Below are 27,626 nucleotides of genomic sequence, written 5' to 3' on the forward strand. Positions count from 1 at the left end.
ACATATAATTAGATTCTACTCACAATTTCAAAAGGTCTCATTAATCACTTTCTCCAAATATCAGACAATTTCCTAAATCCCAGGTAAAGACCATCTCCCCAAATATGCATATAGTAGGACCTGTGGAAAAAAACTTCCCTCTGGCCATGGTGGTTTAGTAGCACATGCTTCCATCAGTAGTAGTTTCCTAGGATGACCATGATAAATTACCACAAAGTAGCTTAAAACAACAGAAATTTATTATTTCTGGAGGCTTGATGTCCAAAAGCAAGATGCCAGCAGGGCCCACCTACCTTCTAGAGGCTACAGGGGAGAACCAATTCTTGTCTCTTCCAGTTTCTGGTGGCGCCAGGCATTCCTTGGCTTGTAGTCACTTCAGTCTCTGCCTCTTTGGTTGCATTCCATCTTGTCTTCTGTTTGTCTCTCTCCTCTGTTTGTCTCTTATAAGACACTTGTTATTGGGTATGGGGCATATCAAGAATATGCAGGGTAATCTCATCTCAAAATTCTTAATTTAGTTGTATCTGTGAAAACGCTTTTCCTTGTAGCATTTACAAGTCCTGGACTTCCCTGGTGGCTCAGCTGGTAAAGAATCTACCTGCAACGTGGGAGACCTGGGTTCAGTTCCTAGGTTGGGAAGATCCTCTGGAGGAGGGGACAGCTACCCATTCCAGTATTTTGGCCTGAAGAATCCAATGGACTGTATAGTCCATGGGGTCGCAAAGAGTCAGACACGACTGAGTGACTTTCACTCACTACAAGTTCCAGGGGCTAGAACTTTATATCCTAATATCAATTCACTACACCACCTGAGGAAACCTTCCTTTCAAGCTTGAAACTTTCCTTTGTTTGGTTTTTGAGAAATAATGAAGGATTTTGTAGAATTTTTGGATCTCTCAATGAAAAGGAAAGATCCTCTTTAGAAGAGTCAGGACAGACTATTCACTTTGGTGTCACCTGATAGTAGCAGCAAAAATTGAGGAACCAGAAGATATTTTTAAGAAATGTAGACCTGAGAAGCCTGGCAACAGGCTTACAGAGACAGATGTATTTCTGAGACTGTTTTGGGATTTCTTGGTTGGCTCTGACAAGTAGAACACAGCTTGTTTCTGATAGAGCTGGTATATAAATGAGTTTATTTTTTTTCACTGTAGGCAGTGAGTGATATATTTATTAGACCCTCTCTCTAATTCCTAAGTGAATGGCTTGGCAAATAACCTAAATCTCAGTTTATGTCATTTCATGCACTAGGTTCTGTAACAGTGGTAAGCTAAGTCAAGAAACATTTTTATAGAAACCAAACAGTACATTTGATACATTTAAGTACATCCTCATAGGGCTCGAAAATAACTTTATATACAATCATTTTTCATGGTTTACAATTAACATCTTTATTATCCACTGACAAACTAAATCAAATGTATGACATTTTCAACTCAATAGGCATTTTTAAAATGTAGCGACTGAGAAATGCATTGTTTCTCTTTCCTTCTCTGAAAATAATTATGATTTAGCAGCGTCTCATAATATTAGGTCACCAACTATGCGCAGTCCTATAGAGATTTTAAATTATCTCAAGCATTTTCAGAAGCAAGAAGATTAAATCACATCAAGAAGTTATTTCAATGTGGTATTAGCCATTAAAAACACAGCTGAATATAGTTTAAGTACTGTTTAAGTCACCCAGTGGTCAGCAGCAGTAGCTTCTAGAGGTCCTGATATTTTTAGGCCACATTCTTTGCCTGAATAGCCACCCACATTTGTTAAGATAAAACTATTATGCTTCATTTAACTTTTCTAAAATAGATAATGCTTTGATCTGCTGGAAACCCAGTTGCATTTAACCTATTACTTTTTAAAAAATTTATAAACTACCTTTCTCCAAAGAGTTTCAGTGATTTATAATAAAATTAAAACATGCTTAAGAAACAAAATCATTATTTATTTTAACCAAAAAAAGTAAAAGCAAACAGGAACTTAGATATGCAGGAGACCTGGGATAATACTATTTCTGTGAAGGAGCTATATGTTTAGTTTTGAGCTTCTTGGTGAAATGACACCTATCAGTTTGAAGTCATGGTATGTGGTAGCTATTAAAGCAATAGGGTCTGCTTTTCTTCTCTTAGAAGATCCTGTTCTTTAGCCACAGATGACCTAGTCTTAGCTCATCACAGCATCCTATCTTACTAACAACAATGATTGGGTCAAGAAATGAGCATGTGACCAAATCAGAATTCATCCTTGGAATTGTTTCATTGATGCTGGGAAATGGCAGGTCTTTTTTTCCATTGAATTGTTAAATCTAGGCTTCCAGAAGCATAGTCCACAGACACCTGGGAAAATTGTTTCCTGTAGGATAGTGTTTCATAAGTAGACAAAGACGGGCCAAGGTTCCAAACAGAGAGAGAGAGAGAGAAGGAAGTAGAAAGAATCAAAGAGGAAGAGGGTACTAGATGAAAGTACCACATTTCACTTTTTTGGAGACTTGTTCTTGTTGCTAGTCAGTTGATCCCATGAGATGCCTCAGTGTTCTCAGCTTAGTGCAACCAATGAATTTGTTTTAAAGCTTTATCCCAACTTTAACATCAATCACTTGCAGACAGAAAGCCGCAACTGATATCATTATATGGTTCTCATTTCAAATAGAGGAATTGTTTCCTTTCATCTGAGGAGGCGTTGTCCCACCCTCAACCCCGGCATTGAATGCTAGAAGATATTGAGATATTTTTTCAAGGGATCCTCACTGGGGAAAAAAAATTGAAGAAACACCACACACGTTGTCCCACTCTTGTTTTAACATCCATAATATGGATTCTTGGTTTTAATAAGATGTTTACTTAAAGTGTCTTTATATGTTTCTTGCAAAACTATAGTTGGGCTTGTTCAGTGGTTTCTCAATTTTTTTTTTTAATTTTCCCTTTTTTTAAAAAAATTAAGGATCACCAAAATGAAGATGCATCAGCTAAAACTTAAAAAAAAAGAAAGAAAGAAAACTGTGTTGCTTCCTGAAGAGGCTTTTAAAATAGTCATTGAGTTCAGAAAATTGTAAAGCCATTTCTTTTAAACATTGGATTGTCAAGTGAGATTTTGTTCACACTGGGGTCCTAGATGTGTGAGAAACACTGCTAGTAATCTGTCAGGAAGATGTCACAGTCCCACCTCCATCTTTTTCCCTAAAATGTCATCTGACTATATAAGTGGTTCAAAAGGGTGCCTTCAGAGCAGGCCTTTTTTTTTTTTTCATGAAAATTTTATTTAAATTCACTTAGGCTCTTCAGATATTAAATTAGTGTCCTGGTGCGTTCTGCCATAAACTATGGACATTTTAGGGCCTAAAATACCACAGCATGATCTCTGGGAAAGGTTAGAGTCTCAATAGAATTATACCCTGATAGACACACTTTGCAAGAATCCTTCAAAGGATATTTACGTCAACTGGCACCATAATAAATCCATATTAAGATCCCACAGAAGCCTAAAGACCAACAGTAGAAGTAATTGTTTATTAAAAAAAAAAGAAATGTCTAAATGAATTACTTTAGAAAACACTGTCATTTGAATAGGGCTTAGGAAATTTCTAAAATTCTTTTATATGCTCAGAATACAAGATTGTCTTAGGTAACTATGTCAGTTACATATGTGACTTTGACTATAGAATAATTAGCAATATTTTAGAATAATGACTAATGGACTAGATCTGATGAACTCACAAAGATGTATTTAGCCAACTGTACCAATGTTAAATGGTGCTCTTATGAATATTCTCTACTATTTAGGTTTATAAATTTAGAATTGATTATTTTCAAGTAAAGATATTAATCCAGAAAGTTCCAAATTACCACGCTTTCCCAGGAATGACATTTTTATTGCATGCATACAGATTTTTAAAAGGTCTTCTTCTTTGCATTATTAATAAAACATATCTGGGATAGACATTGACAGCTAACCCCCTAGTATCAAAAGTGTGACTAAATTGATTATTAATATTTCTACTCCCCTAGGAGTATGGACTTCTCAGTGGATGTTAAAAATATATAAAATGCTATTCAGGTCATTCTTTAAAATGCTTAGTTAGGAGAAAAATTGAAGCATATCTACCATGAATTCTTTTTACACAAAAATGAATTTATTTCCTACACAATTAAAGGACATGTGTTGACAGAGTTAATTCTTCTTTTAAAAATATTCCATGGTAAGTCCATCAGACACAGATTATTCATTAGTAAGATTGTTATCCACATTTGAAAAACTGGCAATAATTTGTTAGTTAGGTCTTCTTATAGATCTGTGTATTATTACATCTCACCAGGACATTAAAAAGGCTTCTTTGTGGTTTATATTTAGCCAAACAAATCAGTTTTCCCCCCTCCGTTAGAAAACAGTCATGTTAATAAGAGTTTACAACTATAGTCTCAAAATAAATGGACAGCATGTAGCCATTTAAATCATACCAGCTGTTTAGTTTGGGTGCTTAACAGGGTTTTATGTCATAAGCACAGCTCTTTTACTAAACTATGCAGGCGATCATTGAACAATGTTATTTGTATGTAGAATTTTTTATCTAGGTAAAATATTTTGTTTATATTCCAATTTATACTTGATGTAGATTTGATTGCATGCTATTTTTATGGCCATGTTGACATGTCTTGATATAAAATTGTTCAAAATCAGTTGTCATGAAGTTAATAGGGACTGGTTTTTGCCTAACACAGCTTCTTCTATCCAAAGCATAAATTAGCGATTAGCTTTAAGTTATCTGATCAAAAAGACAACAGTTCCTGAAAGCTTCCTTTGAAATTTTATGAAAAAAAAATACAGCATAATTCATATTGTAATGCAAAAAGTCTGAAGAAAATACATTCATGAGTAATGTCTTATTTCAGTGTATCATCATTCTAGCGGTGTACTACATTGCTTTGGCTGATAAAGTTCTCAAGATAACTTTAAAATTCAGTATTTTATTCTCAGTAAGTATTTTTGCCTAGTAAATCTCTGAACCATTTCTGGCAACAAAAAATAAGCCCTTGATTAAAAAGCATATAAATTTCTGATTTTTGTTCCTCTCCCTCTCCCATTCTTTCTCTCTCTGCCTGTGTGTCGATATGTGTGGAACTCTTGATATAGAAGGAATAGAATAATAAGGCTAGAGGCTAGAAATGAGTTAAGCATGAAATTTGGTATTAAGGAGCTGAAAATAAGGCAAAAAACTAAGAATTTGTATAAACTACATACAATAACATAGTAGAAATAATGGGATATGAGTAGAGGAATAAGGGAGGAAATCCATTAGGCAATCTCAAAACAAGAAAATTAAGGCAAGTAATAGCCCAGCCTCTTGCAGATCAATTAAAAAGTGGGAATTAAGACAATATTTAAAAGGGAAGAATAGTACTATAATCTTCTTTTGGAAACAATGGCAACGGACAATTTATCCTGTTGGTTTTACCTTGGGCTAAGTGCCCAGCCTGGACAATTAATACAATATTCTTAAGGCAACAGCAACTTTTTCTTGCTGCTATTAGCAAAGTGTCACTAACAACTATGCACACAGATCTAACCCATATTCTAAGTGTACATGAAGTGAAAACATGATCAAAAAAGGAAAACAATTATAAAGAAACAAATTAGTAGACAATGGAGATATATTCTCTCTTGCTCTTTCTTAGGCAAAAATGTTGAATGGAAGCACAAATCAACCTGATATTCTCATGATAATGACCATTTTTACAATAAAATATTCAGTTCATATCTGGGTATCTGAATTGGTCAGTAAGGTAGATTATTTATTACTCCAAACAACTGGATATTCAGAGGTCCATACGCATTGGTCCTAACAGATACCCAGATAAAATAATCCTGCTCCTTGGAAGAAAGACGATCACAAAACTAGATAGCATATTAAAAAGCAGAGACGTTACTTTGCCAACAAAGGTCTGTGTAGTCAAAGCTATGGTCTTTCCAGTAGTCATGTATGGATGTGACAGTTGGACCATAAAGAAGGCTGAGTGCTGAACAATTGATGCTTTTAAACTATGGTGTTGGAGAAAGCTCTTGACAGTCCCTTAGACTGCAAGATTATCAAACCAGTCAATCCTAAAGGAAATCAATCCTGATACTCATTGGAAGGACTGATGCTGAAGCTCCAATCTTTTGACCACCTGATGTGAAGAATTGACTCATTGGAAAAGACCCTGAAGCTGGGAAAGATTGAAGGCAGGAGGAGAAGGGGATGACAGAGGATGAGATGGTTGGATGGCATCACCGACTCAAAGGACATGAGTTTAAGCAAGCTCTGGTGGTTCTTGAAGCCAGGTGTACTGCAGTCCTTGGGGTTGCAGTCAGACATGGCTGAGCAACTGGACAACAACAACAAAAATGACCTAAGTAAATCTGTTTTTTGTAATAATAACAAAATACATAGTACATTCTGTTCTACCCCAATAATATATCTTAATTAGAACTAGTATTTGATATTCTCTCTACTTCTCTAAGTATTTTGAAGAGCAAACGACCACAAATACATCAGATTTTTTTTTTAATTACAAAGGAATCTTCTAATATTTTGGCTTATCTGTGGTTTTGTCCTAATCTATTTTTAGTCCCCCAAGTAATTTTTATTATTATTAGCATTGGCATTCTAGACAATGCATTTTATAACAAAATTCTGATAATTAAATCTTAATATATTTTTTGATGCAGCAAATTTTGTCTCTCTTGTGTTCGCTCTTTTTAAGAGCATTGTGGTTGCTTATTTCTGGAAATTCTTATACTCTACAATGCTAGCCACAACTGGGTCAGTTTAATCTCTTTCAAAATCAGAATCCAATCCAAGACTAAAAAATCACTCTCCTTATTTTAGTCACAGTACGTAAACACTGCAGGTCTGTATCCAATGCTTTCCATCAGAGCTTTTCAGTAAAAAAAAAAAAAAAAAAAAAAAGTGAATGAAGTCTAAACAATATGGTTGTAAATTTCTGATAAAGATCCATTTATTTCCATATACCTGAATCTTAGAAATTTTATATACCACGATGTTTCACCAAAAACTAAAAGTTTGCTGTGTGTGTGTTGAATTTCAGTGAAAATCTAATTTCTAAAGGCAATGCCAAAGAATGCTCAAACTACCGCACAATTGCACTCATCTCACATGCTAGTAAAGTAATGCTCAAAATTCTCCAAGCCAGGCTTCAACAATACGTGAACCGTGAACTTCCAGATGTTCAAGCTGGTTTTAGAAAAGGCAGAGGAACCAGAGATCAAATTGCCAATATCCGCTGGATCATCGAAAAAGCAAGAGAGTTCCAGAAAAACATCTATTTCTGCTTTATTGACTATGCCAAAGCCTTTGACTGTGTGGATCACAATAAACTGTGGAAAATTCTGAAAGAGATGGGAATACCAGACCATCTGACCTGTCTCTTGAGAAACCTGTATGCAGGTCAGGAAGCAACAGTTAGAACTGGACATGGAACAACAGACTGGTTCCAAATAGGAAAAGGAGTACGTCAAGGCTGTATATTGTCACCCTGCTTATTTAACTTCTATGCAGAGTACATCATGAGAAACTCAGGGCTGGAAGAAACACAAGCTGGAATCAAGATTGCCGGGAGAAATATCAATAACCTCAGACATGAGGATGACACCACCCTTATGGCAGAAAGTGAAGAAGAACTAAAGAGCCTCTTGATGAAGGTGAAGGAGGAGAGTGAAAAAGTTGGCTTAAAGCTCAGTGTTCAGAAAACTAAGATCATGGCATCTGGTCCCATCACTCCATGGGAAATAGATGGGGAAACAGTGGAAACAGTGTCAGACTTTACTTTTTTGGGCTCCAGAATCACTGCTGATGGTGACTGCAGCCATGAAATTAAAAGACGCTTACTCCTTGGAAGGAAGGTTATGGCCAACCTAGATAGCATGTTTAAAAGCAGAGACATTAGTTTGCCAACAAAAGTCCATCTAGTCAAGGCTATGGTTTTTCCAGTGGTCATGTATGGATGTGAGAGTTGGACGGTGAAGAAAGCTGAGCACCGCAGAATTGATGCTTTTGAACTGTGGTGTTGGAGAAGACTCTTGAGAGTCCCTTGGACTGCAAGGAGATCCAATCAATCCATCCTAAAAGAGATCAATCCTGGGTGTTCATTGGAAGGTCTGATGTTGAAGCTGAAGCTCCAATACTTTGGCCACCTCATGCGAAGGGTTGACTCATTGGAAAAGACCCTAATGCTGGGTAGGATTGGGGGCGGGAGGAGAAGGGGATGACAGAGGATGAGATGGTTGGATGGCATCACCGACTCGATGAACATGGGTTTGGGTAGACTCCGGGAATTGGTGATGGACAGGGAGGCCTGGCGTGCTGCAATTCATGGGGTCGCAGAGAGTCGGACACGACTGAGTGACTGAACTGAACTGAACTGAATTGTTTTGTATTAAAGAAGAAAGATTTTAAAAGGTTAACTTGGCAAATAATATCCTTTGTTGCTTTTTCTTCTAGTGGAAAATGTATATATTACCCTGTAATTTATGTAATTTTTATAATGATGGACAAGTTATCATGTTCAGTTATCAAACTTACCACTTACATGCATACCCATACCTAGTATGTAAAGAAGAATACAGAGTTCTGAAAATTTTAGTTCTGTTTTGAAAACAGATTAGAGTACTCTTCACTTTTATCAGAAGAATAATAAACACGCACACATACCCAAATACAGAAAACAGAGTACGGTACAGAGGCAATAAGTAACCACTGACGTGTGCGTGCTCACTTTTGTCCAACTCTGTGGCCCCGTGGAGAGTAGTCTGCCCGTCTCCCCTGCCCATGGAATTTTCCAGGCAAGAATTCTGGAGTGGAGTGCCGTTTTCTACTCCAGGGGATCTTGCTGACCCAGAGGTCAAACCTGGGTCTCTTGAGTCTCCAGCATTGGCCAGCAGATTCTTTGCCATGAGTGCCACCTAGGAAGGCCATTGATGTGTGGCCTCTTTATTTAATGTTTGGATGAGCCGTGTATCCATTCAGACACTGTAAAGAGTAGAGACAATCGAGTCCTCCCAAGCATTGTGCCTTACATGTATGTTAGTAGCATGCCCTTATCTCTTCTAATTAAATACACTTTAAAAGTAAGGATTACTTAAAATGTTGTAGTTTAATCAAGGGCTTGAAGACAAACTGCAGATTTTCTAAAACTAACCTCTCTCTCTACCTTACTCTAGTCAAATTCCCTTTTGTGAAAAAGTCTAATGAAATTTTACACAAAAGTAACACTTTGGAAAATATACAATGATATGGGATCTTCAGAATAGTTAAGCATTTTTTGACTCAGCTACATTATTTTGCATGATTATTTCACTCAGTGTTTATTTTAGCCAGGCATTTTTATTTGCTGTCGTAGTTGTATAAAGTAATGAAAATACCTTCTGTTGATTTAAGTAGGTAAATTCCTATATATCATTTACCTAACAATAGTTCTTTTACCAATTATGTGGCAAAACAAAGGACATTTGTTCTGTATACAAAAGCTGTGTTTTAATCCACAGATTGTTGTTTCCTTCCAAGATATTAGGTATAAATCCAGTTTATCCTTATAAAATATTCCCACTGAAATTAGGTGGAGTTCTGATTGATTTAATACTGAGAGTCTGGCTCATTGCAGTACAGGCAGTTGAAAATTACATGAAATAATTGAAATTTGAATGGGACACACCCATAATGCTAACCAGAAAACAATATGATTAAAACCACACTGATATATCATATGACATTGACCTAAATGGAGTCAGTCTTGGACGACTCAGCAAGACCTGTTTATCTTTGCCTTTTAATATTTGTGCTCATCCTTCTTCAGTACTAGGGAAAAAATCAAATGGCTTTTTTTTTTTTTTGGAAAACATCCCAACATCTTTATGTGGATTTCTACTCTCCTAACTACCCAACTAAAATGTGGATCACTTCCTTACATCCATGAAACTCTGTATATAGATTCTACAAAGTGGGGGCAAAACCTCATTTAATTTTGAATGTGTAGATGACTTCATAAATAAATAAAGGTCATAAGTAAAGGTCATATCCATATTTTTTTACATTTAAGTTTAAACTTTTCTATTTCCCCATGATATCTAGCATTTAATGATTCTTTTTAATTTAAAATATTCATTTTATACATAATCGTAATAAAGAGAATTCAACTCTTCTTATTAAAGTTTTCCTACTTCTTGTTCATCCTAGTCTGTCTGTATGTCAAGAGCTCTTTCTGCAAATACATGGGACACTCCTGCCTGCATGCCCAAGCTTTGTCCACACTCCTATAAACAGCCCTGGAGCCATCCTTTGGGCCTGGAGGAGCATAGTCCCTGGCATGGGGTCAGCCTTCAAAGGGCAGAGCTGGGTGGGGGGGCCTGCAAGGCCTCTGGAGGCAGGCAGGAGGCACTCAGGCCCTTGCTTCTGGAGTATGGTTGAGAAATGGTGGCAGGAGGGTATAGTCTCGGGATGAGCAGGTTTTCTTGGACCATCAGATGCCAAACACCACACAAAGAGGCGATTGGCAGAAGATCAGAGCAGGTCCCTCTGAATGTGGAGGCCCAGGGAATGGGCACCTGGGATAGAGATCTGAGAAATGAGAGTTCCCGAGTAAGATGGTGAGGCATGTCAGCCCTTTGGAGCTGGAGTAGAAGCAGTCTGGCAAGAGGTGGGTTAATGTAGAGGCTGTGTACTCCACAAGGAGTTAAAGTGACAATCTTTGACACCTATATTTTACAAATTGGACTGCTTGCACTTTTCATATTCTTTCTATTTATTCTTTTGGACATTTTTTTCTCTTTAGTATTTAGTAATCTATTTTGTATTTTCAGCCTAACTTAGCTATAATACAGAAAACTGAGTTCTTGGGTCAAAGCGTTTAGGGGAACAGTAGCTCCGTGTACAAGCAAGGCATGAGGGAAATAATCAAAAGAAGAGAAAATTTAGGAGGTGATGAGAATATTTACTGGACAGTGGTTATAAATGGACTATGGAATCCAAGTTGGAAAAGAAGGGAGAGTGAAAGAGGAAACTAATGGAAAAGAGAAAAATGATAGAGTCAATACATTTGAGATTTTGGAATAAGAGTTAAAGTGCTGATATAAATCTGTTCCTTTTTTTGGTTGGAAACCAAGAAACTAACCCTGACTCCCTTAAAGAAAAAAACTGTAACAAAGCTCTGGAAAATGCAAAACAGAAACTTGTGGAAAGTCTAGGAGAGGTCCATGTAATGACAGTGAAACAACCGTTCATCTTGGTTTTATCTTTTTTCATTTATATTTCCTAAATTTCCAAGAAAAAGACTTTTTTTTTAAACTGAATTTAAAGTGCATTTACAAACTTCTCATTTATTGTTCATGTATATTCAAGGGACAGGGCTGATACAATAATTTAATAACTAGGGAAGTAACCACTTGAGTAAGAAAACTAGATGCACAGGAGGTTGTGGTCAGAATGGAATATCAGAAACTGTGATTTCAGAAAGCATGCAATTTCTACTGATGACAAGGAGTGATAAGGGGTGGTGGTTGCGTTCTGCAGAAAAATTCCTAGTCAAGGAATCACTGCCACTCATTCCATGTTAAACAAAGAAAGAGACAATGTTTCTGTTCAGAGGCATGAGACTTGAAGCAACAGTAATCAAAATGAAAATTGTCTTATCAGAAAAGCTAATTCCCAAGTGGTACAGTGGTAAAGAACCCACCTGCCAATGCAGGAGACCAGGGCTTGATTCCTGGGTCAGGAAGATCCCCTGGAGAAGGGAATGGCGACCCACTCCAGTATTCTTGCCTGGAGAATCCCATGGACAGAGGAGCCTGGTGGGCTACTTCCATGGGGTTGCAAAGAGTCGACACCACTTAGCGGCTAACACTTTCACACTTTTCTCATTAATTGGGGGACATGGAAAGAACAGATGGAGAATTATGTGGCTTAAAAATTCGAAATGAAAAACAATGCATTATATGGAAAAATGGAGACAGAGAATGGGAAATGGGAGGCACAGCACAGGACTCAGGCATGCCCTGGCTTCAGGAACCTACTCTTCTCCTTATTACCCCAGGTTTCTGCTTTATTCTTGAGTTCTTCTCCCATACCTTTGTTCTCAGTCTTTTGGCAAATGAATCCTTCTCAAATTATTCCAACTTGAGTGTACTACTGATTTCCTGTTAGGACCCTAAGTTATACATCAACTAATTTAAAATATCTTATCCATTTTTCTCTTTTATATATTATGATTAATGATAATGATCAACTTTATAATTACTAATAATCAAGCTCCATGCATATGTTATATAATAATAGATTTATATATTTATGTTATTTAATCTGTGAGGTAGGTTGTGTTCTCTTTGTATTATAGGTAAGAAAACTAAGACTCAGTAATATTTCTATATAGTCAGTAAGCTGCAAAACCAGTCTGTCTCCAGTATTTGTTTCCTTAGATACAAGTATTTGACTGTAACAAAAGAGTGAGCTTTACCTCTGCCCTTAGGAAAAGCAGTAACTATTTAGTAAAATGATAATCAATTAACTAATTAACTAATGTATGGTGTGTGTGTATGTGTGTATAGACACACACATACATATATAAGATTTATGATAAAGGCAATAAGTGATAAGTTTCTTGGGCAGACATAAATGCTGCAGGAGTTTTAAAAATTTTATGTTCACTGTAGATCAAGGAAGACAAAAGAAACCAGTATACAATCTAAATAACAAGTGCTGTTGTCTTTATCATGCTTCATACATTTTTATCCTTTTGTATATTTTGTCATCCCTTGTATACATAAATTATTAAAATTTTTGAGACATTTGATTATGAAAAATGTGTGTGTGTTTGTATCCTTTAAAGGATAAACTGACTAATTGGTGTGGAAGAAACCTACTTGAAAACTTTCCTGAAGTCCATCAAAATAAGTCATACCTTTGTGAAGCTGGCTTGATGAAAGCAACATTTATTTGAGTAGGTGTCTATAGTGGGAAGTTTAAGCCATTCTCTGCACACAAACAACCACAGAGTAAAACAACTCAGTAAATTCAAAGCATGAAGATCAAAGTTGTTATGATTACATTTTATTTCCATTTCACGTTACCTTACTGTGCATGCTTATTATTTTATGCTGTTTATACAGCCCATTACCTACTCCCTCTAGTTCTGTGGTCAGTGGAATGGCATTTCCCCTTCAGAGCATTACTGCCTCACAAAATCTCTAATTGGCTCATGGAATTAGAGATTTTGCGGTTATGGGAACAAAATTCCCCCTTCAACAAAAATGCAGAATTGTCATGGTGCAATTGACTTTCACCCATTCAAGCATTATTTGGGCTTACAGATTTTTTAAAATTTATTTCACTCTTAAAAAATTTGAAATATTTGCTATGAAATTAGTCTGGCAAAAAGTTATTAGAGATATGTAAAACTTGGAGAAATTCTAGACACTATTAATCCAATTTTGTTTTGAAAAGAATTCTTAGACATCATTTTCAATTTACAGGACAGCTGTTTTCACATAGGGGAAATTGTTATCTGCCAAGTCATATTGAAGATAACACACAATATCTGACAGAACAGAAATTTAGAGAAATCATATTCTGTTTTGAACTTTTAATTTTTAAAATGTAAATATGCTTTTATAAAACAACTCATCTATGATTTGGCATTTCTGTTGTCAATAATTTCTAGAAAATGAGAAAAGCAATTAACTTATTTTTTTCAGGGAACTTTTCTGAAGACAACAGAACTGGAAAACTAAACTGAAAATCTTACCATCTCCAAAGTGCATTCCTTAGGAGCAAAAGCTCAGGCAAGTAAGTTTTTCCTTGGTAATCTTGTTAATAATAACTCTTAACCACTGGCGACAAGGGGACTTTTCCATTCAGTACCATCAAAGACAGCTGAAATTAAGGACACTGAAAATGAGGAATTTGGGTTGGGTGGAGGGCAGTCACTAATGTAATCTAATTCATATTGAACCAGACACTGATAAAAAATTGCTTTACTATTCATATAAATTGGAGTTCATAAAGGTTTTTTTTTTCTGTTATATGTTGGGTTTTTAAAGAGTTAGTTTCTGTTACTTCTCCTGGTTACTGTAACTCTGCAAAATGAAAATAGAAATTCTAAAGGTTTGTGGCATGTGTTTGCATGCCTGAGTACACCGCATGGGTTTGAGAGGGAGACTGAGAGAGAAGAGGTGACAAGATGGTAGGTGGAGCCAGTGTTCTTGCAGCACATTTAGCACCCTTCATAACATTGCCAAAGCATCAAGGTGAATTCTTATGGTAGAGCTTTCTTGGATTATTCAGCATTCATTTCTGAGACCTTTTATTTTTATTTTTTGGTACATTATTTTATTAATCCTACTGACAGTAAAGATATACATTCTTTGAATCCTGTTGATGTATACTTAAGTTTACAAATTATGATCAAAAGATGTATCATTCTAGTCTTCTGAGATCTTTTTAATTTGGGCTTTATCTGTGTCAATAGCATCCTTGAAATCTGTAAACATAGAGAGAAGAACTGTTTATTGGTCAGGCACTGTGTTTTGTTTGTGGATGTTCTATGCACTGTGAATATGTGGAGGAAACAAAGAAGAGTTTCTCAGAAGTACTGAGAATTGAGATGCCAAGAATACCAGAGTGCAGAGGGCAACTAGGGATGGGCTGGAATACAAAGGAGTTTATATCTAAGCCTGGTGAACTCTAAATAATCCATTCTTTGGGGAGGCTGGAGATTGGATATAAATGCGATTTCAGTTTTTCCTAACATATGGGGCTCCTTTGGGGCAAGTTTAATCCATGTAGATCCCAGTTTATTTTTCCATATTATAAAGGATATCTTCTACTCAGGGACAAAAAAAAAAAAATATTTGCATGCATGCTGAGTCTACCCTGCTTCTCCACCCATGTAGACAGTAAGCTTGAATGGTTGCACCTTTTCTCTCTGAACCCAGAGAGTCCTCAGAATCCTTCTCAACTTGGTTTGCAAGAAGTAACTATCAACTGATTGGAGATTGGGTGTAAAGTGAAACCAATTCACCATTCAGGGCCTGATTGAGCTTTGACATCTGAATTTATGAATCCAAAATATGTTGTACATGATCTGTGTCACAAGTGTGGCATAAAAATAAACAAAAAATAAAGTCTTAAATTACAGCCCTTAACGGGCACCTAGCTGCTTTAGGTTAAACCTGTTCTAAAACAGTCAGTTCTCGGTGTTCAGTACACATCAAAATCACCTGGAAAGATTTTTTTAAAAAACAGCAGTGCCCAAGTTTTATCCTCAGAGATTCTGATTTCATTTTCCTGGGGATGGGTCCTAAGTATTGCTTTTTTTTTTTTTAAAGCATCTCTAATGAATCTAATGTGTAGACAAGATTGATAACCATTGAACTGAAAGAAACAAAACAGTAGCATCGAACACTACTCTCAGATAAGCTTAAAGTAACAGAGGGTGAGAGAGAAGCACCCAGGGGGTTTGATGCAGCATGTCCCAATGTAGGAGGCAGGGATTTTATTTGGCTCTGAAGATTAAACTGGATTTGAATACATGTTGAGGAGAAGGGAGATAAAATTTCAGGTTCGAGGAGCAGAATAAACAAAAGCACAGACGTGAAAAGCATGTCTTGAGCAGAGAAGATACAGAGGCTCTTTCACATTGGGGGTATTGTGTGAGAAATTAGATTGGTTAAGTGTATAGCACTATTGCAATTGACTAGCATTTAAGTTTCCTAAACCATTCTATACACCTGCACTAGAACTGTTACAAAAGCCTTCAGTTTTAGTGACTGAATAAATAATCAGTTTCCTACTTTTAGAAACAAACTAACTGAAGCATTTAACCTGACCAATAACATAAAGAAGGCCTTAATCTGGTAGGCAATACTAGTGACAACAGTCTGCTGGCGCATTCTTGTTTCGATCCCAGAAAGAGATGTAACCTCTTTCTGAAAATGTTATCCTTTAAAAAAATGTATGAATTTCATAACAAGTGGAAAATAATTTAACTTAACATTAAAGTTAGTGAAAATCCACTCTGAAATGGATACATTTTCTTTTTATGCCTATTGAACTCACTGGGGCAGAAAATGAAATGGTTTTATACATCATCCTGTGACCTTGAAGTACATAACATAAAGCTTTGTAGAATGTGGGTACTGCATGTACATCTGAAATTAACAAAATGTAACCAGTTTATGGTGCCTCTTTTCTGTTTTCCAGTTATTGTTAATTTTCTTGCATTTGAGTTCTTACAAGTCTCCCCTAATTAAGGTTTTGCTGCTACTGTTTTTTCCGTTTTCCTGGTACAACTCATCCATCCAGTAAGCCTCTCAATTTACATGCATTTCTAAAGTTGTATATAAGGGATGCTTTTAAATAGCTTGAGAACAAAATTCACTTAATGTGAGGTAAAGTTTAAAAGATAAAACTAGACTGTGAAAACAGAGATTTACACACAAGTTCTTTGCTATTTAACGTTGAGTTTCGTACAGTTCAAAATAGCCTCAGCATACCTAAGTTATTGAATGATCCTTTATACTATAAACTTTAGGTTAGACTGTGTTTCCACTTAGGTGTTGCTAGGAAATCGCTTTAATTTACCTGGTACATTTGAGTTATTTCAAGTTAGCATCATTTTTCCATGATTAGCAAGAAAGTAGTAATTTATGAGATGTAAAGCGCTTTGTTTGGCTCTGTCCATGGTAGTTACTATTATTTCTAAACTGGTAACCAAATAAGAGACTGAACTAGGTCAAATAATAATAATAGCAATAGTAATATTTCCATGAGGAATCAACACTATGCACAATCACAGAGGAAACATTTCTCAAGCATTTTACTTTCTCCCTTTTATGGATAAGCTTTCCTGCAATCTATAAGAACTCACAAAAATCTAAATCTCAGTGAATGTCGTGAACTTTGTATTTTTCTAAAAATACATAAATAGAGAGGACTTCAAAATTCTGGGATTTGGATGAGTATCAGGATAGGCCCAGAGATCTGGTGTCAGCATAGATTCTCTCTTAAAAGAGACACATTTCAAAGACAATTGGTTTGGTTAGAGTTTCATTGTGAATAGTGCCCACTCAGATCAGAGACTTCCCAGTATTACACTGAGCTGAAATTTTTCCATATCTCATCCAGATTTCCTTAATTCATTCATAATCTTACTACCTAGTATAACACATTTTTATTTTATTATGTATTCACTTCTAGTTTTTTAATCAGCAAGTTCTTTTTCAGTCATAGGCACACACATATATATTTAAGTATCTTCTATGCATACAGTTATACATACATATATATTTCCTTGTATGATTAAGAAAAAAAATTAGCATCATCTCAGTATTGCAAAGAATCTTAAAATATCCAATCCAGCTCTACATCTGATACTAGAATACTCTCCTGCTACATTCAGGTATCATCTAGGTCAGCCTTGAATATTTATAGTGATGAACATCTCACTACCATTAGAAAACTTTGGATAACTCTAACATTTGAAATTTTTTCTTACATTGTACTCAACTTTCTGCATATGGTGTTTTCTCTAGTCTTTGACAACAGAAAAATTGAATCTATTGTGTCTTCTATATGCTATTTCCTGTAGTAGTTTCTTATATAACATAGTTTCTGAATCTATCTCTCATCAAGAAACTTTCCTCAAGAATATCACATGCAGAATTATGATATCCCTAATTCCAGAAAGATACATCTACTGGTACATCCAAGTATCAGATTATGTAAGTAAGTTTGCAAGTACAGCCAAGTATTAGCTTGGCTTTTTTGGTTTTTTTTTTTTGTTTTCATCTTTTCTCATTCTTGTTGACTTCTGTCAAAGTTTATCATTGCATAAAATCAGAAGGTTTCTAACTGATTGTTCAGACAGTTTTAATTGTTCACTACTGTATGTTCACCACAAACATGATTTATCTTTACCAGGTGAATTCTTAATGTATTCAGGTGTCTAGCTTTAGGGAAGTTGTCTCTATTCCAACCTCATGGTTAAATCCTGAACCCATGTCAATTATGATATTAGTTTTCCTTACCAGAATGGATTAAGGAGTAGACATGTGACCGAGGTCTAGCCTGTGAAATGTGTTTGAAAATCTATAGTGTAGGAAGAGAGGCTTCTGAATATTTTTTCCTGCAATACTTTTTCCTACAAGCAAAAGGAGACCATACAAAAAAAAAAAAAAAGTTTATCTTCTAGTATATATTGTCTTACCTGTCTGTGATGCCTGAGAAAAAGGCAGCCTTCTTGTAAGCATGAGGTAAATTAGCCAGAGGAGAGGTAGACACACAAGAAGATGACAAACTCGTTCTTTTTTCTTGTTTTAAATATTGGGGTACAAATTAAGCAGAGCAAACATCCAGGTATATAAACTTATGAATTTTGACAAATGTATATAGTCATGTAATAATACCATAGTCAAGACATAGTTTCATCATATTGAAGAGTTCTCTCAAGACTGCTTCTAGTTAGTCACCTCCCTCTACTCTTGGCCCTTGGTAACTGCTTAATTTATTCTGTTATAGCTTTTTTTTCCAGAGTGTCATGTAAACAGCATCATACAATATAAAGCTTTCAAATTATCATTTTTTTTACTTCACATAATGTATTTGAGGTTCACCTATGTTATCACATAAAACGGTTGCTTGTTGCTTCTTATTGCTGAGTAGAATTTCATTTTGTGCATATGCAACATGAACATTGCTTCTTGATGATATTCAACCACAGAATTAATCAGATTGAAAGCCATCCGACTCTGGGATGTATTGATAAGGAGGACAGTTTTCCCTTTTAAGCTCTTCTGCTATTTGTTATCCAATCCAGTGTAGTTGACATGCCAGATTAATCCATGCTGCTATTAATGATGTCAAACAATGAGTTTAAATATAAGATGGTGTATTTATTCCACCTGGATATTTCACTTAAAGTGAGTTCATTCTAAACAAGTTTGCCTAAAATAACTACCTCTAGTCCATTCACTTATAGTCTATCTTGTTAGACTGGGCACACTACAGTGGCTATCAAGATATATTTTTGCCCTAATTTTGTCATTTAATATTTATGCTGTTCTGTTGCACTTATGCTGTACAGATTGAGTGAGCCTTCCTTATATCAGCTAATCCAACGTAAGTGATAGTGAAAGTGAAGTCTCTCAGTCTCTCTGACTCTTTGCGACCCCATAGACTGTAGCCCACAAGGCTCCTCTGTCCATGGGATTCTCCAGGCAAGAATACTGGAGTGGGTTGCCATTCCCTTCTCCAGGAGATCTTTCTGACCCAGGGATTGAACCCGGGTCTCCCGCATTGTAGGCAGACGCTTTACTGTCTGAGCCACCAAGGAAGTCAATCCAACATAATGATATAACAAAAATTATATATATTGAAATCCAGTCATGTCATCTTTTATTATATTTTCTTTTCCACATTAGACTGTTTAATTTACCGCTTCCGATACAGACAACCACGTTACTCCAATTGCTTCTAGGCTCTCTCCAAGTTGTTTTCCTATTTGATATGTTTGTCCTTAATAATGTAGAGAGCCACTGTAAATTAATTTTTTTCCCACTGATGTTCATTTATTTTAGTGAAATTCACTAATGATAGCACCTTTCTAGAAAGAGTCCTGTTACTCCACAAACACAATAGAATACATTAATTTAGCATCTGTTAAATTGTTTATACTTTGCCAGATATTTTATTTATATCCTCTTATTTATTTTTCACAATTATTATTTCAACTTTACAGATGAGATAACTAAGCTTAAATATTGTATTGCCCACAAAACACACCCTAGGTTAAATTTTCTACACCCAATCATGTAAAATGTCATAAAAAGTAATGTGCAGCAATGTGCTTCCTTTCTGCAGTGTGTTTCGTTTAACTATGAGAGTTTTATTTTATTTCATTAACTTCTCAACCTAAAAAAAATAAACATGACAATCTTCTATACTAAAATCCAATGGCCACATTCAATATAAATATATCCACATAGTTTCTATATCTGTTTTATAGTTTGAAAATTGCTTCAGCTAAAAAAAAGTAGTAGCAACAACATAATCTATTATCAATACATAGGGGGCCCCTGAAGATCTAATAGCATTCCTCAGTAAGCTTGTATTTCTTATGGGTACCAGAAATATAATTAGATATCTCAGTGGATACAACAAGTATAGACATGTGCCTATTATTTGTTAGCCTTCATCTGAAAAAGTGTTAATGAAGGCACCAAATTGTATACTAAAAGCACATTGAGAAGGCTGAAAGAGATTCTTCTGCGGGTACTTTATAAAACTACATTTACAACATGATAAAACTACCACGAGGTGATTTTCTAAACCATCCTTGAGTGTTTGAGCAATGGCATCAATGCCCTTTCCTAGAAAGTCATAAAGCAGGTTGCCCTGGAGGATTTGCTGGTATTCCTGTCCAATGGTCATTTTTTCCCCCTAATTTGCTTTTATAGTCAATGAGTGTATTTAGTCATGTCTCCATTAGTCATCTCCGGGGGATCCAGCCAACAAAGGTTATGATGTTCTGTTTTAGGATGTCAGTCCTGGTGTTTGTCTGAATACAGAAATCTCGTAGACAATTAGCCATGGCAGTTCCAAAGCTGATGCTTGGAGGCTTTCTTTCCCTTAAGGGAAGAACCCTGGGAAGTTACAAGAAAGGCCGCCAAGCAGGGGAATGTCCTTACTTGAGTTATGCTGAGACTAATGTGTAAATGTGTGTAATGAATATGCATGGAAGATTCTTACTTCAAAAAGCAGTTACTTCTGCTCCAGGCATCAATGTCTTTACAATAATAATGACTAATGCTTCTGCCTTCGGAGCCAGAGCTGCAATAAATGAAGGGAATCCATTAGTAGTAAAGGTTATCACCCTATTGTCTTACAATGGGTTGTTTGGTTTCCCTCAATCAACTTACACAAGCATGGCACTCAGGGAAGAAGTATGCATAGTGTGTAGAACACTATTTGGAGACATTTGGGAAATGCATGCTTTGAGGAGTAACTATGTTTCAAATCCCAGCTCTGTCACTTACATCCATGTAATTTTGGTCCTCTTTAGTTAGTCCTTAGTTTGTGCCAGGGAGAAGGCAATGGCACCCTACTCCAGTATCCTTTTGCCTGGAAAATCCCATGGACAGAGGAGCCTGGTAGGCTACAGTCCATGGGGTCGCTAAGAGTCGGACACGACTGAGCGACTTCACTTTCCCTTTTCCCTTTCATGCACTGGAGAAGGAAATGGCAATCCACTCCAGTATTCTTGCCTGGAGAATCCCAGGGACGGCAGAGCCTGGTGGGCTGCCGTCTATGGGGTCGCACAGAGTCGGACACGACTGAAGCGACTTAGCAGCAGCAGCAGCAGCAGTTTGTGCCAGAACTTTCTTACCTTATATAATAAAAATAGTGCCCAGCTCATAAGGTTGTTGAGAAAACTAAATAAAATCTTTTGTATAAGAAGCAAAGATCAGTGTTTGGTATATCATTGACTCTTGGTTAATGGTAGCTATCATCATTGTTGCTGCATATGTGGATGACAGTTCTACTTTAGGACATCATTTGTAGCTTTTTATACCTTTTATGTACGAGCTCATCAAGTCATTTGGATCCACAAATACCAAAATATCTGAATGTCAAAAAGTTAACTTATAATTTTTATGAACTAACTAGAATTTGCCAAAGAAAAAGTTTAATCATAAAATATGTTCAGGTACTTAAATGAAAGATACAGAAATGTTACTACTGTACTCTGTTATTCAGCATGAATATACAGTGTCTACATTTTTGTTTTGTTTTTTTAAAAAATACTTGTTCTTATCCACAAAGTGCTAATTAAGAAACAAACAAACAACAACAACAAAATGAGACTCAGGGCTGAGACTGGTTCTTTGTGACATATTTTGCATGAAATCACTAGAGAAAGATTCTCTCTGCCACATGACTTTTCTACTCCTTTATATTTCTAGTATTTCCTATGTCTCTTTGCCTTTTAACTAAAGAGGCATAACCAACTATCCATACATAATAGCAATCATACAATAGATAATATGTGTAGAGCCCACATGAATCCTCAGCATTGCTGTAGGTGCTTCCTCTGTGTTATCGTAAGGCCATCACAACTCTATGAGGTCTTAGTGTCCCCACTTTACTGATGGGAAAACTAAGGCACAGAGAATGTAATGGACTTATTTTAGATCATATAGCTAATAAGCAACCTGCCTGGGACTACAGAGTACGCTCCTCACCACTCTGCCTCATTGTCTCCAAAGCATCGCTACCTCCATTCAGAGTTTGGTCATAGTGCTGTGGCCCCACCAGTCATAATCATCTGTGTGCATGACTGGTCATCTCACAGTAACCTTCCCTGGTAATTTTATACAGTTCCATTTTCTCTCTTGATCTCTTTCTAAATATGCTGCTGCAACAACTGTCATAAATACAAACCTTGTGGATTACTTGTGTCTATGTCCTTTTTGCCCATAGGGATAATGAGCAAAACTGATCAGATGATCAGTCAAGAGAAACACTGGGTCCCCAATACCTAGATTTATGAGACTACACTGTAAAGTCATGGAACAAACTTTTTAACACATCTCTAAATGAATTCTGTTCCATTCAGTGATGACACAGCTTGGGGGATGTCACAGTGGGGATGTGATTACCCCCCAACATTGTCCCTATTATTCTTATGGCATTTCCTTTTATATCTGAAACACATTTTTTTTTTTAAATTTTTCTAGGTGGTGAATAGTCATGCCCTGAACAAAAGGTGGTAATTTTTGAAAAAAGCCAAAATTTATTTAAACAATAGTATGAAAGAATATTACAGAGTTATGGCAGACAAAGGAAGGAAGGAAAAAATGAGGGAGAGAGGGAGGGAGGGGAAACGGAGTGAAAGAGAAGGTGGGGGTGAGGGGAAGACAGACAAAGAGAAAGGAAGCAGGAAGGGAAGAAGAAAGAAAAATAAACAAGGTTTCTCTCTATGATTATAATGGATCCAGAAAGCAATTCTGAAAAGAGGTCTTCAAGAATATTTTAGTCTGTATTGAATGGTATGCTTTGGAATATATGTGTAACTTCCACAGATGACAGCTAGAAAGACAGAATCTTTTTAAAGCTTTGCAAAAAAACGCTTTAAATTTTATAATTTTACCATTTTTTTTAAACACTGAGCCAACAATCCTAAATGTTTGGATCTCCACAGAGGACAACCAGATGACAAAGAGAAGGGGATTTTTGGAATATGGAATTGCATTTAAACCTGCGCTTGTGTCCCTCCTTATTGATTTTTATAAGTAATCAAATACTCCATTTCTGCATACTATTCCTCCTTTTAGGGCTTTAATACAACTACAACTGTGGAAAGAGAGTAGTTTTAAATAATAATGGAATCTTACTGTTATTATTCAAATTTTACATCATCCTGAAACCAAAACATCTTGTATGTCAGATAAAGCCTTCCATAAGCCTGCGTTATCCATCACTCCACTCTAGGTTCAAACAGCGGAAATACCCACTTTTCTTTCAAGTAGATTTCTCATCTGTCTCATTTAGGTCCCCTTCTGAACTGTATTCTTCACCATCCTGTCCTCCCCTTCTCCTTGCCAAATAACTTTTAAAAGTCTCAGGAAAAAATGCTTTGGATTGTGTTGTTTGTGGCAGGATCAGCATTGCTAATTCTTCCTGAGTGTTCTCAAAGTGTGGCTTGTCTCCAAAGCCAGAAATGCAAAATAAAGTGATTTTGGTCATTTCCTACATGATCCAATTTAAGGCATTTGGGGGACTTAGATTTTATATCATTAAAAGGTCTTTTAAATGTTGTTATTGAAAAAGTCCCTAAAAATTATTTGCGTGGTCAGTAATAGATAAATTATATGGGCAATTAATGGTATTATAAACATGTGGTTATGTAACCTCTAAACTCAAAGATCTATCATAAATAAATAAGGCAGAATTCAAATCCTGTGAGAACAAATTACATGTCTCCAGTTTTCCTTAGGAAACAGCTGTACTGAATCAGGTGGGTTGATGAAAGCCAACTATACTTGGCCTTGAGAGTTGGACTTAATTAGCATCCACAACTCTCACTAAAATTTACGAGGATAAACTTTCCCTTGGATATTATGGCCCTGCCTTTTTGTTATCTCACGTCATGCTCACTGGCATCCACAAAGTACTTGAATATGTTCAGGGCCTGTGTGTACAAACTTGATAGTATTTATTCTTAAGGCTTTTCAGGGTTATATGATATTTTCTCAGATAAATGGAACAACAAATTTCCATGAAATTTACAGATTATTAAATGAGAAATGTTCATGCTAGCTAGAGTAATGTGTGGGATCAATCTGAGTAAAATCCAGTACTAGAAAATTCTTATGTGTTTTTCACAGACATCTGTAGCAGACTCCAGTTACTAAAGGCTAAGTAATTTTATTTAGCAAAAATACTAAATAGGGTCAGTCACTAATACCTGAATTTTGATATGGACCTAAGCCCTGTGCAGTTTACAAGGAAAGAGCATCTTTACAGTTTCAAGAGATGCTTAGAGGATCTATAAGCAGCAATAGTTGTATACTTTATGCTAATTGTCCCTTCCTAAAAATTGTCAGGTGATACAAAAGATTGGTGAGATCACTTGCTAGTATATGGATGGATGAAAGAGCAAATTTTATAGGAGCAAGTGGAAGTTGCTCATATTAATCAGATTTGATCCTTGACTTGATCAGATAATTTAATGTTTAGTCGTTAGTATCAAATTATTTTTCTAAGGAAGATTTTCCTAAGTTGAAATTTTCTATTTATTTATTTATTTATTTTTCATTCATTGGATGATATCACTGACTCCGTAGACATGAGTTTGAGCAAATACAGGGAGATAATGAAGGACAGAGAAGCCTGGCACGCTGCAGTTCATGGGGTCACAAAGAGTTGGACACAACTTAGCGACTAAACAACAATAGCAGTTTTTCATTCAAAGTGTGAATTTATTCTTCTTAAATTTTTATTTTATATTGGAATATAGTTGATTATGGAGAAGGAAATGGCAGCCCACTCCAGTATTCTTGCCTGGGAAACCCCATGGACAGAGAAGGCTAGTGGGCTACAGTCCATGGGCTGACAAAAGAGTCAGACAAGACATAGCGACTAAAACAACAAAAGTTAGTTAACAATGTTGTGTTAGTTTCAGGTGTACAGCAAAGTGATTCAGTTGTAATATACATGTATCTATTCTTTTTCAAATTATTTTCCCAATTAGGTTATCACATGGTTTTGAGCAGAGTTCCCTGTGCTATATAGTAGATCCTTGTTGGTTCAGACAATAAAGAATCCGCCTGCAATACAGGAGACCTGGGTTCAACCCCTGGGTCAGGAAGATCCCCTGGAGAAAGCAATGGCTACACACTCAATATTCTTACCTGCAGAATTTCATGGCTAGAGAAGCCTGGCGGGGTACAGTCCATGGGATCGCAGAGTCCAACATGACTGAGAGATTAACACACTGTTGGTTATCTATTATTAAATATACTAGTATGTATATATCAATCCCAAACTCCCAATTTATCCCTCTGCCCTGACCTTTCCCCTTTAGTAACCATGAGTTTCTTTCTTAAGTCTGAGTCTGTTTCTGCTTTGTAAATAAATTCATCCATATCATATTTTTTAGAGTTCACGTATAAACAATGTCATCTATCTGTCTTTCTCTGTCTGACTTACTTCACTCAGTTAGGGCAATCTCTAGGTCCATCCATGTTGTTGCAAATGAATTATTTCGTTCTTTTCCTATGGCTGAGTAATATTCCATTGTGTATATTATGTACCATATCTTCTTTATCCATTCATCTGTTGATGGACATTTAGGGTGCTTCCATGCCTTGGCTTTTGTAAACAGTGCTGCAATGAATACTGGGATGCATGTATCCTTTCAAACCATGGTTTTCTCTGGATATATGCCCAGGAGTGAGATTGCTGGATTTAAGAGAATGTAACAAGAAGAATTGGGCTTCACTGATGGCTCAGTGGTAAGAACCCACCTGCCAATCCAGGAGACATGGGTTTGATCCCTGGGTCAGGAAGGTCCCCTGGAGAAGGAAATGGCAACCCTCTCCAGTATGCTTGCCTGGAGAATCCCATGGATAGAAGAGCCTGGTGGGCTACAGTCCTGGAGTCTCAAAGAGTTGGAAACAATGACTAAAAAACAGCAACAAAAAGAATAACTTAAACCGTATCAAACAGTCAACATTTAATTACTCAGTTGAAACTTATTTGATAGTCCATATACTTATGCATTCGGGGGGGCACTTTTGACTTCTATTTAAGGTGAATGAATGAATGAATGAGTATTTAACAAATTCAGTTAATTAGTAGCTTTCACCAATAACTTTTCAATAAGCACCTTGCAAACTCTTTTCCCATCTCAAAGAAGCCCGGATGCTTTAACTCTGAGAAATAAAACCTTATCTATGGATGTTTGATTGGGAGCTCAATATTTTTACATTTAGGAATAAAATTATCCATAAGAGTACATCTTATTCTGACTAGTTCTGAACACAGAATTAGTGTTGGCAGAATTGTACTACCAAGAAAATAGAAAAAATTGAAAACATAATTAAATAAAAAGTATTCATGACCAGCAAGGCCTAACTGCTTTTAATATTTTGGTATATAGTCACTCAGGCATTTTTTTTGTGCACATATGTGTGTGTTAATTGCTCAGTCATGTCTGATTCTTTGCAACCCCATGGACTGTAGCTCACCAGGCTCCTTTGTCCACGGAATTCTCCAGGCAAGAATACTGGAGTGGGTTACCATTCACTTCTCCAGGGGGCCTCCCCAACCCAGGGAACCCAGGTCTCCCACATTGCAGGTAGATTCTTTACCATCTTAGCCAGCAGGGAAGCCCATATGGTTGCATGTAAGTAGGTATGCATTATAATATATACATTATAAATCCTTAAAAACAATAGGTAATTAAATATATAATATAAAATATGACATAATAAAGCTTTTTCAAATGAAAACAATTATAATTCTACAATTCTTGCCATTTTTCATTTTACCTTCTGATTTGTATTCATATTTCTACCTAATTGTAATCATAAAATTCATACTTCAATAACTTCTATGATAAGAAAATTATAACTATATTTTTACTGCTTTCAGGAAATTCTTTTAATACACATTCCTCTCAAATTCATCCAAGAAGTGAAAAACCATGACGTTTACATCAGAAGTGTTTTAGCCTTTTTGGGTGACAACTCAGTAGACTTATTTTAAAAAGCAATAACATAAAAAATTCCAAACATCTTATTTCCACATGGGAAGCAGCTGTTCTTTTTTATATTGGTGAAGGGAGATTTTTGTGCTCTCTGTCCTGTCTGGCCTACTGGGGCCCTGATCACTGAAATCTGCCTCCTGTTCCTATGCATCTTGGAGAACTGGTGATAATACAGATAATGTTTATCAGAATTTATTCTGTGACAACACTGTGCTATGCATTTTACAGTCATTAACTCATTTATTTCTCCAACTGCCATTTTAAAGATGAAGGAACTCAGAAAGTTCTTATATCTTGCCCAGGTCATGGAAATAAGTGGCA

At 36.1% G+C, this 27,626-nt stretch overlaps 1 long non-coding RNA gene across 1 annotated transcript in view; it reads left to right on the forward strand.

Moving 5' to 3' along the window:
* LOC145521261 (uncharacterized) overlaps nt 1-27,626 on the forward strand; it is a 266,504-nt gene that overhangs the window by 202,689 nt on the left and 36,189 nt on the right. The window contains exon 4 of the long non-coding RNA XR_014065276.1: nt 13,732-13,822. This is a non-coding gene — a long non-coding RNA (uncharacterized LOC145521261). The remainder of the gene's footprint in view (nt 1-13,731; nt 13,823-27,626) is intronic.

The sequence above is a fragment of the Giraffa tippelskirchi genome, chromosome 9 (assembly GCF_054371585.1).
Source record: "Giraffa tippelskirchi isolate mGirTip1 chromosome 9, T2T-mGirTip1v1.2.pri, whole genome shotgun sequence".
NCBI classification, from domain to species: domain Eukaryota; kingdom Metazoa; phylum Chordata; class Mammalia; order Artiodactyla; family Giraffidae; genus Giraffa; species Giraffa tippelskirchi.